Raw genomic sequence first — 15261 nt, forward strand, 5'->3', positions numbered from 1 at the left:
TAATACATGCATGTTTTTCTTAGGGAGAACATTTTTCTTTTTTAAATGACCTCATACATATGATTTTGCATTTAAATTATAGTATTCATGATATTTACCTTGTTTCCCATCCATTTTAAATGGGTTTTCAGGTGTTTTCAATGGTACCAATGGCTTCAAATTAGAGTTAAGGGCTCAAATTAGGGTTCAGCTAGGGTTAGGGTTAGGAAAACGGTAAGTCTGAGGGTTGAGGCAAGTTTACGGTTGTGTTCAGCAGCTTGAAGAAAGGTTGGGACATGAGTTTTATTGATTTTGAATGAAGCAAAAAAAATGTCTAGTAGCATGTGTATGATTTTGCATTTATGGGAGGACAGGTCAGAAGGTTGACTATGGCTCCAGAGCCAGCCACCCTACTGAATGCGCCACGTGTCTCGCCATTGGGCAGACATTAACAACAGAATCCAGAGCTGAAGAGTGAGGAGTAGATTTCGACCCATCAGCTGAAAATGAATAGTAGCCAAGAACAGAACAGCCTGAAAGATGTCATGCATCTACTGAAAAACATAAAATCCTATTTAAAAACATTAAGCCGCGTTTCCACCAAAATTACCCGGAACTTTCAGTCCCAGGAACTACGTTACCAGGAACTAAAAGGTTCCTTCAGCCAATGGTTGTCTGCGTTTCCACCGGGGTCTAAAGTACCGCGAAGATTAGGCAAATTAGCCCACTGACGTTGTCGTCGGTCCATCTGTCATATGATTTCTTCTGTAACCCCATATTACCACCGAAGTAGCCTACATTATTTTCTAATAACCGGGACAGCCCGGAGGGGTTTATTCCACTTATATACAACGGGTTACCAACAATGACTATATATGGTTACTTTTGTATTTATTGATTTTCATATATCCTCTCAAACACATTCATTAACAGCAGAAAACATGCACAGGTTGTAAACAATTTGCTGTTTTATTACTTTCTCGTCGTCAATTCCATATAGGCTAATCGCAAAATGACAAGAATAGAACGAAAACTCGGACTTGCGTGAAAATGTAAATTAGTAGTGGTATAGCCACCGTTTGCTTTCCTTCGAAGTTACTGCTAGCCGAGCAGCGAAGTGTGCCCTCCAGATGCGAACCATGCACCATAAATGAGTCCATAGTCTTCCTGGTCTTTTCGTGGAATTGAAAAATGGCAGTAAAATTGAGTAAAATTACGGCAGTCTGAAAAAGCTAAAGGGAAGATTACTAGAATTAACCTGTTATTTTACCCAGATAAAAAGTGCGGAAGGTGATTTCCAGTTTGCTTGTACTGTATCACCAATGTTAATTATGCAGAACTACCGCATACCTCACATAACTGTATCAAACGTTTTGAGTCAATTACAACGGGCTAACAAAGAAAATCCGGAAGAAAATATTCAGCAACCGAATTAATCCGTTTGAATGTTTTGGTAGCCTACGTAATATGCTGTCCCAGCACGAATGCTTAGCATTTTATAAAACGAATACTAAAGCAAGAAAAGAACAGAAGAGCACACGTTATAATTCCAAGACGTTGACAGGCTATAACCAAAAGTAGGCTACTGCGCCGCATAACATACACGTTTGATTTGTTATTATGAAAATAAATTGGTTTGCCGCTGCATATTTTCAAACATGGCGGGTAATGGCGGAAAATAAATACAACACAAATGCTACGAGTACTCGACCAATCATAAATGTTCAGCGCTGCAAGCTCCACCCAAAAGGTTCCTGTACTTTCGGAAAGTACTACCCCCCGAGCAGGAACGTTTTGGGGGGTAAAACAAAGCCCCCAGAACTAAATTTAGACCCTAGTTCCTGCGGTGGAAACGCACTGAGTTCCTCAAAAGGTTCCTAGTTCCGGGGTATAGTTCCTGCGGTGGAAACGCGGCTTTATATAGTACTAAAAAATCAATTCGAATAGGGTTCCAGCAAAGTTTCTGTTTTCGCTGAACATATATTTGTCCAATTAAACAGGAGTGTGGTGTCTCCCACCTATGTCATCATTCCCACCAAGTAATCTGTCTCACTTTTAATAATGCTATCTTGTAAATCAATTGGGTGGCATATTGTCTACGAACATTAAAAATCCAATATTTATTTTTTTGGCAAAATGTTTCCTTTAAGATCTTCAGAGAGTGAGACATAGAATTTAAGCAGAACACACAGTTCACATCCTAGTATGAGTATGAAGTATAAAGTATACAGTAGAACGGTATGAACGATGGTTTTTTTTTTTTTAAAGCAGACCCTGGCACTGTGTTATGAGCAGTCAGATGGCATTATATGTGATGGCTGCACCGTAAACCACACAAACAAAACAAGAGACGGTTTGTGTCTGAGAGGCGGCCGGCAGACACCAGGGACAGCCCGTGGCATAAACGGTCTACGCGGGGGGGGGGGGGGGGGGGGGGGCACACGATCCAATGTTTACATAAGGTAAATATCGTTATTTTCGTAATAACGTTATTCATCCCCTATCGTGGAACTCGCGGTATAAATTTTAAATGGAATGGCAACAGAACATTTCATAACAATGTAATGTAAGAAGGATTCTACCAAGTGAACCCCCCCGCTCGACAGCAGCCACCAACAACGCCCCCCCCCACCACCCCTCGGTCGACAGAATCCAAGAGCAGACCCCATCCCCCGCCCACCCCCTGCTCTGACAGCTTTGCTTAGGGCCATACCAAAATCCTAGGGCCGGCCCTGGCAGACACCATCTCCGTACGGTGGGCAAACACGCACATCAAAACCATTCCGGCGCTTTGCCTTAATAACCATGCCGACGCCCGTTACGCCATCGAGGCTAACGCATTGACACTGCCGGGCCGTCTTTGTGCCGAAGCTAGTGATTCTGCCTGAGAAATGAGCAGAACGGGGGATTAATGATGCAGTGGGCTGGAGATCCACCCTCACTCACAGGCAGTTTTCAGGTTCCATAAATCTGCTGTCTGCTGTCAAAGAGTCTGTCCTGCAGAGCACAGATGAGCTCCCGTCTAATTTCGATCACCATAGAAATTTTCAGACAATCGCATGCATCAGATGTTATGAAGTACCTTATATATCCATTCGCCAATGTATTTATTTTTTCCCTATGGACCATATAGGGGTGATAATGGAGAAGGGGGTCATTGAGTTTTGAATGGTTTTCCAAGTAAATGTGAGGCATACTTTACGATTGGCAGGCATGCTCCTGTTATCCGCAAGACAGCATGCATGCACACACGGATGCACACCCATGCACACACTTACTATAACACACCAACTTAAACATAAACCCATTCTTAGTCTTGCTATTCAGCTGATTTGTTTATCTTTATCTTCAACATCATCATTTTTGTTGAGAAATTTCTGTACCACACACTGCAGTATTGCATAAAGTAGAAATAGTAATGATGTGTACCCTTAGAATTATACATATTGTATTGTTGTGCCTGGGAATTCTGAAGATAGAAATGAAAGGTTTGATGTGAGGGCTAATAATGGGTTGTGTACACACATGATAAATTAATAAGGACAGTGCTCTTAAGATAAATAAATGATAGAATCATTTATGAACAGATCACTCAGTGGGTTGGTGTTCTAAGGTTTTTTCTGTCTGGCTCCCACTGTTGCAAGACTATTCAGTTTCACTCCTTTCCTGTGAAAAGAGAATTAATTTATTTCCCCTGCCACCCCCCCTCCCCAAATGAAAATAAAAAAGACAAAAAATAAAGACTACAGGATTTAAATGAACCTGATTCAAATGGCACAACAATGAATAATTCCACATCATCATTAACAATGTTATCAGTGAACCATAATCTGTGGGCCAGTGAGAGAGGCTGAAAACAAAACACGCCCCCCCACCCTTCCCCACCCTTCCCCCTCCTCCTCCACCCCCACTCCTATAATCAGTCTCATATTTCAAGCCAGACACCAGCCGACGTATTTACATTCAATCAGTGCGAAAGCGATTCTGCTGATAATCAGACGGATTTGGATTTGCATCTCCTTTTAATTAGCCACATCGGATTCGACGTGAATTAAAGAGAACCATGCCCCTGGCCCATGAATAACCCCCCCCGTCACAAACCGTCACACCCAGCCACCCCACCCCCCCAGCCCCAGCAGCACCGTTGACTGCCCTTGCCAGACGAAATCGACCTCTCTCTGAAGACAGACGGTGCGTTTTTCCCCGAATCCCACGGCAACCCATGGGTGGGCTGTGAGCGTTTCAGCGTGCCGGCAGCAGTATTGACCGGAATGTGCTTTCACAAGCTTCCATCCCGCTAAGTCAGGAAGCTGAAGCTGACATACATGAGTGTGCCTGTCTTTAAGTAAGTGTGCGTGTGTGTCTGTGTGTGTGTGCACAGTATGTGCGCTTGTGTCTGCCGTGTGTATGTTTCCCTTTGATTTGTGTCTGTGTTGTGTTTGACTTTGTTGTGTGTGTGTGTGTGTTTGTGAGAGAGAGAGATAGAGAGAGAGAGAGAGACAGAGAGGGAGAGAGAGTGTGTGTGTGAGACAGAGAGAAACAGAGAGGGAGAGTGTGTGTGTGAGAGAGAGGGAGAGAATGTGTGTGTGTGTGTATGTATGAGAGAGAGAAAGAGAGAGAGGGAGAGTGTGTGTGAGAGAGTGGGAGAGAGGGAGGAAGAGAGAGAGAGACAGAGAGGGAGACCAAGTGCATCAGTGTTTGACTTCCATTGTATAAAAGGCCTATTGCCAGTACACTTGGTAAAGCCCTCCTGCTGCACTCTACTGCAGCTCATCTCTAAGCTTTATTTGCAGTTAAAAGTCTCAAGTGCAGTGCTGAAAGCAGGCCAACCCTGCCCAGCAGAGTATCGATAAAACATATCCTACTCATGCCAAGCAGGGGGGGGGGGGGGGGGGTCAGATGATTATGCTTTGGGGGGCACAACCCCCCTCTTCCCATATTCAGAATATTGTTGAGTGAAATGTGTACTTATTTAAGTCAGTGTAATATTTTTATAAAATCATTTGAAAGTGAAGGTTGAGCAGTCGATTAAAACTCTCCCATCCTCCATTGGACGTGCATGTTCATGCACCCAAGCTGGCTGATAAGCAAGAACGGACTGCTTCGTCTTTGGCAGTTCTCCAGTAGACGAGTGAGTGAATCTGCAGTCAGCAGCAGAAGGGGCTTTCTCTCAGGTAGCTCTGTTCCTTCAGTTGTTTCCAGTGCGCTCCTCCTTACGAAAGCGCAAACCGTTTGTCTGTGATATTGCCTGCGCAAATAATACCGCCTGCTCTCGCCACCCTGGTGCCGGTAAAAATTACAATCTGCTTGTGCCACCACTCACATGAATGAGCAGCGTTCTTAGCCCGCCAATTTTGCCACCACACCGGAAGACCTACAGAGTGATATAAAAAAGTTATGCATACGGAAGGCGACACCTTCCATCCTTTATGAAATGATAAAAAATTCTGTCTGAGGTACATGCCTAAGGTATACCAATCTGCCCAAACATTTAGGAGAATAAACTGCACAAAATGAGGTTTAATCTGTCTTTTCCTCAGGACCGCTTTGAGCTATGGAGATCATAATAACTGTTTTGGAAAGAAAGCCTGGCGATTTTTTACACTGGAGACATAGCGACAAAAAACGAGACACTTTTGAGGGAAACAAATCCAATCTCCCTTGAAGTCTGTCCCTACCAAGGGAGTAATAGCGGAATAATAAAATCTGTGGCGGGGGATTTTATATATTGAGAAAAAAATGTTATACTTTAAAGTTAAAGAGGAATCCGCACTGCCAGCACAGAGACTTTAATACAGGATCAGGATCGGTGTTGAAAGATAAGTCTTGGAAAATGGACCTAAAGTCCAGCAGATTTCAGTACATTTCTGATCACCGGAAGAATGCGGATACTTTTTATTGTACATTGTACAATTGTAGCAAGAATGAACAAATGGTGTTCGCAATAAATATGGGTACTATTCTTATTTATATTTAACAAAATGGGGTGGGGGGGAGGGTGATGTTGCAAAACAAGCACTGCTGATGACCCTCCTTGGGTGCTAATGATTGCACAGAAATTCTTCTTGCTTGACGAACATTGATTTATGCTGTAGTCCAGCTTTGTCGTGTGTTTGCTTTGCGGTCGACGCTTAATCGCGGCTTTTGGTGGTACAGTATTGTTATTGCGCAAGTCACTCTTGTTGACCAATCAGGTGGTTGGATGAGCGGTCAACTGATTGGTCAGTCAGTAAGCACTTCAATCAAGCGGGATGCTGCAGCTCCTTCTTTCAGTCACAGAAGTAAAGGTGACTACTTCCCTAAATATGCAAAAAAGAAAAACGAGGCCAGTAGAGCTACACATGCTGATTCAGGTAAAGCCAAGGATGATATCCAGCCAAGCCCCTGGGGGTACAGGTGCAGGGCCTTTGTTATATGTTTCCTCCACCACAGTACCATGGTAACAAATTGATGGATGCCTTCTCATTTTTCTCTGTTTTGAGCAATGACTTAAATAAATAAATAACCATCAATTATGGTTAATTTATTTATTTTTGGAGCGAGGTGGTGCACGATCCATTATAATCCCTGTGCCATTTCACTTGTAATTCTTAGTAAAAGATTTAAGTAGGTTCAACTCCAGGGGATCTGATCAATATAAAATGGAGGCGAGAGCAACGTATGATGATGAGAAAAGAAAGCTGGCTGTTTATTGTTCACATTTCACACAACGTGTGACGCAGAAAGAGTGACCAGCGCGTAAAAAATCAATAAATATTATCGCTGGCAAAAAGGACATCGTGTGCTGCAGTTTGCATGCTCCTCCGCACCGCCTCCCCCCCTCCCACTCCCCACTCCACCTGCGCCGTCTCCTGATTGGAGCTGGCGAAAAACTCTCCCCGTGTGTGTGTGGGGTGGGGGGGGGGGGCGAGGAGCTGCAGCGGTGTGGAGCGCCGGGTGTCACCGCGAATGAAAAATGCTCCAGCCCCGGTAACCATCAGCACCCCCCCCATTCCTTACCCGTCGCCTCCGCTGGGCCTTGGGGACCCAGGGACGAACGAGGGCGGGGGAGGGGGTGGGAGTGGGGGTGGGTTGGCGGTTGGAGAGGCGGCAGAATCGCAGTCTGCCCCCCAGCGCGGATTGTTCTGGTGTAGCGGTTCGCCCGTCTGACCTCTATCGCGCGCGCACACCAGGGGGCAAATGACAGCAAGCGGAGAGCCCGGCCACAAATGGGCCTGTGTCCCTCTCCTGGGTGAGGCTGGATACATCCTGTGTCAAAAATGGCAGGTGGGTGGGTGTGGGGAGGGGGGGTGTTTGTGAGACAGTGCATCTCTGGGAAATTGGGAAATATCAAATATGATAACAGTTGGAATGGTAAACAGGGACTAAAACTGGCAGCTAATGGTACATATTTTTTTCCTTTGTGTAGTCATAGTTGTTTACGTACAGTGCTTTAGAATGAATAAATATGTTTCTTTTTTACCTACTACCGGAAATGGTTTGCTTGAGATTTACTGTATGCTTTGATTTTCTATTGTGGGATCTGTTCCTCAATTATGGTACACAGTAGTGTGATTGTAATGTTACATGTTCAGGCTTTTGGACCTAAATGCATGCTTTTCCAACCAAATGTAAAAGCATGCATTTAGGTCCCAAAGCCCATAGAGAGGCAGAGGAAAAGAATCAGAAAGAGTGGGAGACAGAGGGAATTATGGGAAAGCTCATGAAGGGGAAAAGAAGGCTTACAAAACAAACGAGACACTGCCAGCTCTACTCTGCCCCCAGCCCCCAGCCCCTCACCCCAGCCTTCTCTGCCCAAACCGAACGGCACAGTACCACACGCGCGCGCGGAGGGGAGGCGAGGACAGAGATAAGCGATGGACTGTCGCTCTCCGACTCCACGGTGTTTCAATCGCGTGTGGCGGGATGCAGAAGCTCTGGCGGTAAATAACAACCCGCTGTCGCAACGGCACGGGATCTCGCAAAACAAAAAAACAAAAAATGTTAAGGTTGTGTGCGCAAACACTCATTTCCATATGGCGTGCTGTGGTGCATTAGCGACCAGTGACCCATTAAAGGTTATGAGAAACATCAGCAGATTAGCCGCGGTTGCTATTTACATGGTCTTTTACCTAGCCTCAGCGTTACAATCATGCAGACACCTCTTAACAGAAGAAACAGAAGCAAATGTGAACAATATGGTTAACACACACACACACACACACACATATATATGCTTTTAAGATAATCCACAATCCATGAATTGTATTCCACTGATCAAAAACATAAATGATTTTAAATGGAAATGATAACACTAAACACTGCTGGCCAAGCACTTTCATTGAGGAGCTTTGTGCTATAAGCTAGAGCTTGAGGATTCTAAAGAGAAAACCAATTTTAAAAGCTGCTCGTTATTGTAACGGACATGCCCATTCCCTATGCTAATGTGGGCTCAATACTAATGGTAGTTTAGGACAAAACATATTGACTTGTTTTCAACTGCATTTGCATACCTAATGCACTTATTTATTTGCTTAACTAAATGGTTTTATATTTCTGGGATCAATTAAACGTAATTGCCTCGCCCAAGGGCACAGCTGAAGTGGCTCCATTTTGGAGTTGAACTGGCAATCTTTTGGTTACAGACTCAGTTCCAAAGCCCTTGGTCCACGCCACCACCCCTGGCACGGGACAGGCTTTGAGCGACTGAGACAGCTGGTGTTTTCCATTCTGAAAAATCGATCCGTCTGCCGCTCTTCACCGAATCCAGTCAGTCTCTCAACCCACCGTCAGCGCTCTGGGAGCTGTGTACACCTCACCTTTCTCTGAACATACCTCTACTCTCTCCCGCTCTCTCTGGGCCTCGCTCTGTCTCTTTCTCTGACACACATGCGCGGAACACGAAATACAATAATCGCAAAATCACAGAAGTGCGATAAGGTCTTCAGAGATTACATACTGACCGGGAGAGGAGGCGGCAGTACGTCACTGAGATGCCATCAAAGGAAGGAATCCGCTCGTGCATAATGACTTTGCATCAAACAAACAAACAAAACCAAAAATCCTCACAGCCACAAAGTCTATATATATATAACATGTTTTTCAGGGGGGAGGTACCACGGTCAGCGCCATTAGGAGAATTATATCTAATGAAGTTCTTTTTAAGCCACTTCCAGAACTGAGAGCAGGGTAGCCGTGCGCCCCGTGGCCCACGCTGAATCCAGACCGTGCCAGGTTCAGACTGGGGCCTGGAATCCTGCCATCTGGATGGCCTCACGGTAGCGAGGGCACCGATTGAGAGAGGGCGTTCCCCACCTCGTCGGACTGCGCCGGCGACCCCGCCGGCCGATCCGGTAGGCATGCGCCGGCATGCCGCAGCCGCACAGCCGCGCAGCGCTCCACCGCAGCACCTGCAGATGGGCGGAGCAATGGCGGCCGGCTCACAGGCCTGTCACGCGCACCCTTGCGAGTCTGCGGAGGGTTACTGCCAAAATGGCACCGGGACACAGCTGCGACTGCGACAAAAGACACAGCTGCCATTCCAAACTGGGGTGAAATCATTTTAAAAAAACACACAAGCACACAAGTGTGCAACCTCACAAAACAAAGGGGCTTTTATTGTCTTGTTAAAAACCCAAAATGTGCCCTTTTCCCACGAGGTTGAAAGGGGTGGGCCTTGTACAGCGCGTTCTGTAAGCGTAGCGGCAAGGCTGTCACAGTGGCAGCAGATGCGGTAACACAACAGCTGTGCTGCTGTTGCAGATGATGTATTAGCCTGGGCCGTGATGTGAGGAAAAATGTTCCATCGCAAAGGTCACCTCAGAAGCGTTTTAATTAGTATCCTTCGAGAAAAGCAGAATGTTTGACTCCGTGCGCTCCAGCCATTCGTCTGAGTCACAGACAACCAGCACAACTGCACAACAGTAACTTTGCAAGACCTTCCATAATTCCTCCGTCCCTGACTCCCCTCCTCCTCCCACACCCACACGATGATTTAACCCCTTGTCCATGAATTGGGTTCTTCAAATATTTAGGAGTCTAACAATGCTGCTTGAGGTGGCTAGCTAAAATAAATGAGGAGATTAACCAAACTAACAGATGTGTCTAACCCCAGATAAATAAGGACACTATCCCAGGTATTTTAGTGGTCTGACCTAGATAAATGAAAAGAGTAGCCTTGGTACAGGCTAAAGATTTAATCTCTACAGCTTGGCAGCTTGAACATCAGTGATTCTCTCTGAGTAAGTTAATGTACTGAACTGTATTTTCCATGCCCCACACACAAAGCGTCACGAACAGGCTGCAGTTTTGACAATATTACTCCAATACTACTACCACCACTGCTACTCTTATTACTCCTACTACCAGTACCTCTAATGATAGTACAAAGATTTAAGAGGAAGAAGAAAAAGAAGAATAATTTTACATTAAACACACGTAAACATATTTTGCCAGTTGTCCTTGGTTTGCTTGTCAGCCGGCTTGTTATTGGCTGAAGTGAAAGGCAAAACAATAATTCCTTTGGAGGGAAAGAGGGGCCATGTCAGGTAGCCATCCTATTACAGGCGCTAAGATGAACTTGAAGTTCTGTCATGCAGAAATCTCAGAAGAATAAAAAAAAATTATGACTGTCAAATGTAAATGATTGTATTGATATGCAAATTGTGGAAAGAAGGAAATGTCAGGTGTAATGAAGTGTGGGGAATTGCCTAGATATGTTAATGCTGGGCGTTTGATGGAAAATGATTCAGTGGCACATCTAGTCATCGTAGGAAGCTTTTAAGATTATTTTTCATATGCTGATAATGGGTGCAGAGTCGGAAAACAAAAATAGGCAAAGTCTCTGTCAACTTGGAAAGGAAAGCAATGCAGAATTATGCTCAGCGTGTTAAACCTACATAAACAAGCCCATGTGCATTCCTGAAGTCATGTGCATTTCCTGCTGGCACTAGGTTGGGTAGAAGACGTTTTGAGACTGATTTACTTGTTGGTGGAATGTAATTTTAAAGCTGTGATTATGGACATTAAGTTCACCGGAATGTTTGGGTGCGCGTGGCCATCCATAAAACGCCACCCTCGGTCCACAGCACACAGTCACTCCATCACACTGTTTATCAATTTATCTGCTCTCAACCTCTCAATCTCCTCAAGCCACATTTAAACCTGCATCACAGCACGGTAACTAGCATGCGATGTAAAAGTCTATTGCAGTTTGTCATGGGGAGAAACTATTTCCAGGGGAAGTTTCCATGGCCGATCTCCCATGCAAGCATTGACTAAGCTGGCATACCTTCATCGGTTTATTGAGAGACATACAACCTGGTCCTGCTCAACAGATCACCTTTTTCCATTTCTGCTCTCGAGACAGAAATATATCTTTTAGCATGTGACAAAAACAGCAGGCTCACATCAAATGCTATTTTTGCATGTAGCAGTCTTGTAAATGTCTTATCTTCTAGTTTGGTTTGACCAGCAGACCATTACAGTATAACTGCAAAGGGGATTTGAGAAAATGTGCAAAAAAAACATCTTCTCTTGTTTGGTCTAACATGGTTGCCTAGATTGGTCACGATGTCTCGCTGAAATTAACCACAGAGTGTGACTATTTTACGCACCACAAAGGAAAGCACGATGACTTTGAGCATTCAACGAAACGCGCCTTTTTTTGTCTTCAGTTCGTGAACACATTGACAGATGACTTTGTTCAACATTTATTTTTTAACAGTTCCATTGGGTCAGAAGCCACCCGTCTGCCGGCACCCCTTCCCATGTTAACTCACTGACGCCGTGTCTTTTGTTGGCTTTTCCTGAGCTTGTTCTGAACTCGCTGTTTGCCCAATGAATCCTTCTGGCACATGTACTGGCCAATAGTTCCCCGTCTCTCTGTGATCAACAAACACTGGCTAAATTCATCACGACATGTACTTGCATTTTGTTATGATAATGCAAGTGTGGTGTGGGGATGGCAGATTTAACCTGTGCGCACTGATTACCTCACTACGCACAGGTGCAGCCCTCCTGTTCCAGGGTCCAATTAGCCTGGCCAATTATCTAATTCTTAACCAATTATCCAATTGGCCAGGTCTAGTTAGTTTGACCCAGGGCAGGTGTGGCTGCTTAAACCAGCCATCCCCACACCACAGCAAGGTTATTAGAATTAATTTATGTATTTACTTATTTTGATTTTGAGTCCCTAGTTATAGACAGGTTATGCTGCTGCATCTTTTGGAAAGCATTGTTTAAAATTCATGTTCTAATGAGATACACAGCTTCCAGTTTTTTTCGGGTTATTGACTATTAATCATTGCTGTAGAATGAAGGCCTGTTAAAAAGTAAGATTAGAGTAATGCAAGGAGCCATCCCAATAAATGTTTCAAATTAAAACTGGTGGAACTTTCACAGTTACAAACCTTCTAATCCCCATTCTAATCTGTGTTCTTGACTGAGATTCCATTTCAAAAGGGCGCATCAAACCATCAAAACCAATTATCATTCACCATCTTTCACCTTGAGTGTTTCGTCTTCTGTTTTCTCAGACAATCTTCAACTTCATCAGCCTGGATTCCCACTCCTAAAGTGCCCCTCACCCACCCCATAGTCTTACCCCTCTCCACAAAATGGATGGTTGAACACAAAGAGTATTATTCCTGTAGGATAATTTGATAATTGTGCGAAGACATTAATGGCGCTTGTTATACACACAAGCAGTTTTCAGTGCTTAATGAATCTAATTAGAAAAACAGAGAGGAAAAAAGGAGATTAAGAGGAATTACAGACTTCCAGGGTTTTTTCCCCTGAAACCAGGCTTTACTTACACAACAGCTAATAACCACGAGCCATTACACCACCATCCCTGCTCTCCACACTTCACTCTCACCCAGGATCCTAGCTTCGGCTTTTTCCCTAAAGGAAAGAGGTGAAGCAGTGAAACACGGCTGCTGGAATGAAAGAAAGGAGAGAGAGAGAATGAGAGAGAGAGAGAGAGAGAGAGAAGAGAAGAGAGGAAGAGAAGGAGAGAGAGAGAGTTGCTAGACCATGTCTGCTGCAGTAAAAATCTCAGACATGCTTGTAGGCCCGCCTGTCCCAGTAGCAGCACTACTGTCCCATACCACAGTCTTAGGGGAACACAGAGAGCACCCTGTGTGACCTCTAAAAGTGATTCAGAAGTCCTGACTTGTACAACTGTTGTGGTACCATTTGTTAATATGATTATTGATAATCTTTTTTTTTCTTCGATTTTGTGCTTCCACATGTTATTTTTTCACACAGCAAATGCCTGCACATTTGTTTAGTTATGCAGTAGTGTAATTTTGTAGGGCTTTATTTCTTCTTCTTCTTCTTCTTTTTGGCAGTAATTACTCATATTGTACTGCCTTGGCAACACAACATCCTTGGGTTTTTCTGCCAAGAAAATGCATTTGAACTGTGCTGAGAGAGACAGAGAGAGAGAGAGAGAGAGAGGGCGAGAGAAAAAAAACAAGCTAGATGTGGCGAGACAGGCAAGGCGACGGACGGGCGGATAACGGAGGCGTGCGCGGATGCGTTCTTGAGAACAAACCTCGCCGCTAACAATGAGCGGTATTTTCCTCACAATTTCCCGGGAAGATGGCCTTCGCCGCCCAGAGACACTCGTTGCGTCGACATGAAAGCGGAACAAAGGCGGGGGGGAACCGCCGGCGCCAGGCCGGAACCTCCCCGGCGGAGAATGACCCGCCGCCCGGCCCGCGACTCGCGCCGCCCGGGGTCCGTTTGGCACGCCGGGGCTGCTTAGACAAAGCGCCTAATTTCACAATTAGCATTAAAAAGGAGTTGGGATGCGGACCGCCCTTTCATTCCGAAAGGCAGCATCAGTATGCGCCCGAAAAATCCGCACACAAGCGGGACTTTCTTTCAATTATCTGATACCCATCAGTACATTCCATTTCCGAACGGCACGCTCTAGCTCGGCAAAAATAAATAAATAAATAATATTGGATAGAATTACACTAAATAAATAAAAAACTTCATAATTGCGTATAATTATGAACCTAATGAATAGGAAACAGGAATTTGGCAGGAAAGAGAGAGAAGGTGAATGCCTTAGTTAACTGGGAGGGGGGGAAGGGGGGGGGGGGTTACACTAACCATGCTGTCTCTGAAGCTTAACACTGCAAAGCAAAGTGGCTACTGATACGAACTCTTCTGGATTCATATTTACGCGTCTGAGGGTTCTATTTTTTCGTGTTAAACAGATTCGTCTTGGGTTTTGCACAATAAAAGTGCAAAGGGGGTACTAATGACCCCAAAAAACCGCTTCCAGGCTGAGGTAGAAATTTCAGCTTTCGCTAAATAATTGCTCCAGGTGCTGCTCACCTTTCCTATATCTTCTCATTGCATGGCTGGCATTAGCATTCCGCTGTTGGAAACGTTACGCCAGGAGACGGGTGATGCCTGCTGAAGATAAATATGACATTCCGCAGATTGCTGCTCACGGAATTACGCTTTCAGTTGCAATTTTGAACTATCACGCCGGCATACGTTTTTTTTTATAATGTAATAATGAAACTAATCCTCCCACACCGTGCCATCAACTCCTAGTACAGCCAATTTACATTTCACCGCTGCACATGAGAGAATACCTGCAAAGCACATTCGGCAGATAGGACCACTTGAGGTAATGTGTACTTTGAGTTATGTCGTATCGTGAACACTTTGTCATCTCTAGTTAGTTTTCATCATTGATACCACTTGTCTGTTGCTCACTTCTTTGCCTTCTGTAATGAAAAAAGAGGTGCTGCACAGTGATTCGATCATATTTTGACATCTGTTGAACAGTTTCATTGTCCTTTAATCATTCCTGTCACATTTTGCCCATAGTCACGTACAGGAAGTAAAGGAAATCTGCATGTTAAACATCTGCTGTTTGTCTCTGTGACATGGGCAAGCATGTTATCAATATCTATATTATCTATGATCAATGGAAAATGCAAGATGGGGAGAGAGAGAGAGAGAGAGAGAGAGGGAGAAAGAGAGAGTGAGAGATGTAGCTGGAATATCGGATCCACATTTGCAAGGGGGTCAAAAATGAAAAGATCACTTAGGCCAGTCCACCATTTTGGCAGAACCTATGATTTCCTGAACTATTCTAATTCAAATGCCTTCACTTCCTTTTCAGGAATTTGTTCAGCATTTTCAATTTTTTATCCCACTGTGTAGGACCTTGGATGAGCTAAATGCAACCGTCAGACTTTTAGATTATTATTATTTTTTAATCTGTGTGTCTGAGTGCAGTCTGATGTGCTGTCGGGGAAAAGGCAGTCTTAT

The 15261-nt window shown here is 44.5% G+C and overlaps 1 protein-coding gene across 2 annotated transcripts in view; it reads right to left on the reverse strand.

Moving 5' to 3' along the window:
• Nucleotides 1–15261, reverse strand: part of LOC135263563 (neurexin-2-beta-like) — a 655607-nt gene that overhangs the window by 599611 nt on the left and 40735 nt on the right. Inside the window, exon 1 of one of the 2 annotated variants that reach the window (XM_064351747.1) lies at nucleotides 11739–11905. The exons of the other annotated variant lie outside the window; for it this stretch is intronic. The gene's annotated coding sequence lies outside the window, so the exon portion shown is untranslated. Of the gene's footprint in view, nucleotides 1–11738; nucleotides 11906–15261 lie in introns of those variants that run through there. 2 annotated transcript variants of the gene reach the window in all.

This window comes from Anguilla rostrata, chromosome 9 (assembly GCF_018555375.3).
Source record: "Anguilla rostrata isolate EN2019 chromosome 9, ASM1855537v3, whole genome shotgun sequence".
NCBI classification, from domain to species: domain Eukaryota; kingdom Metazoa; phylum Chordata; class Actinopteri; order Anguilliformes; family Anguillidae; genus Anguilla; species Anguilla rostrata.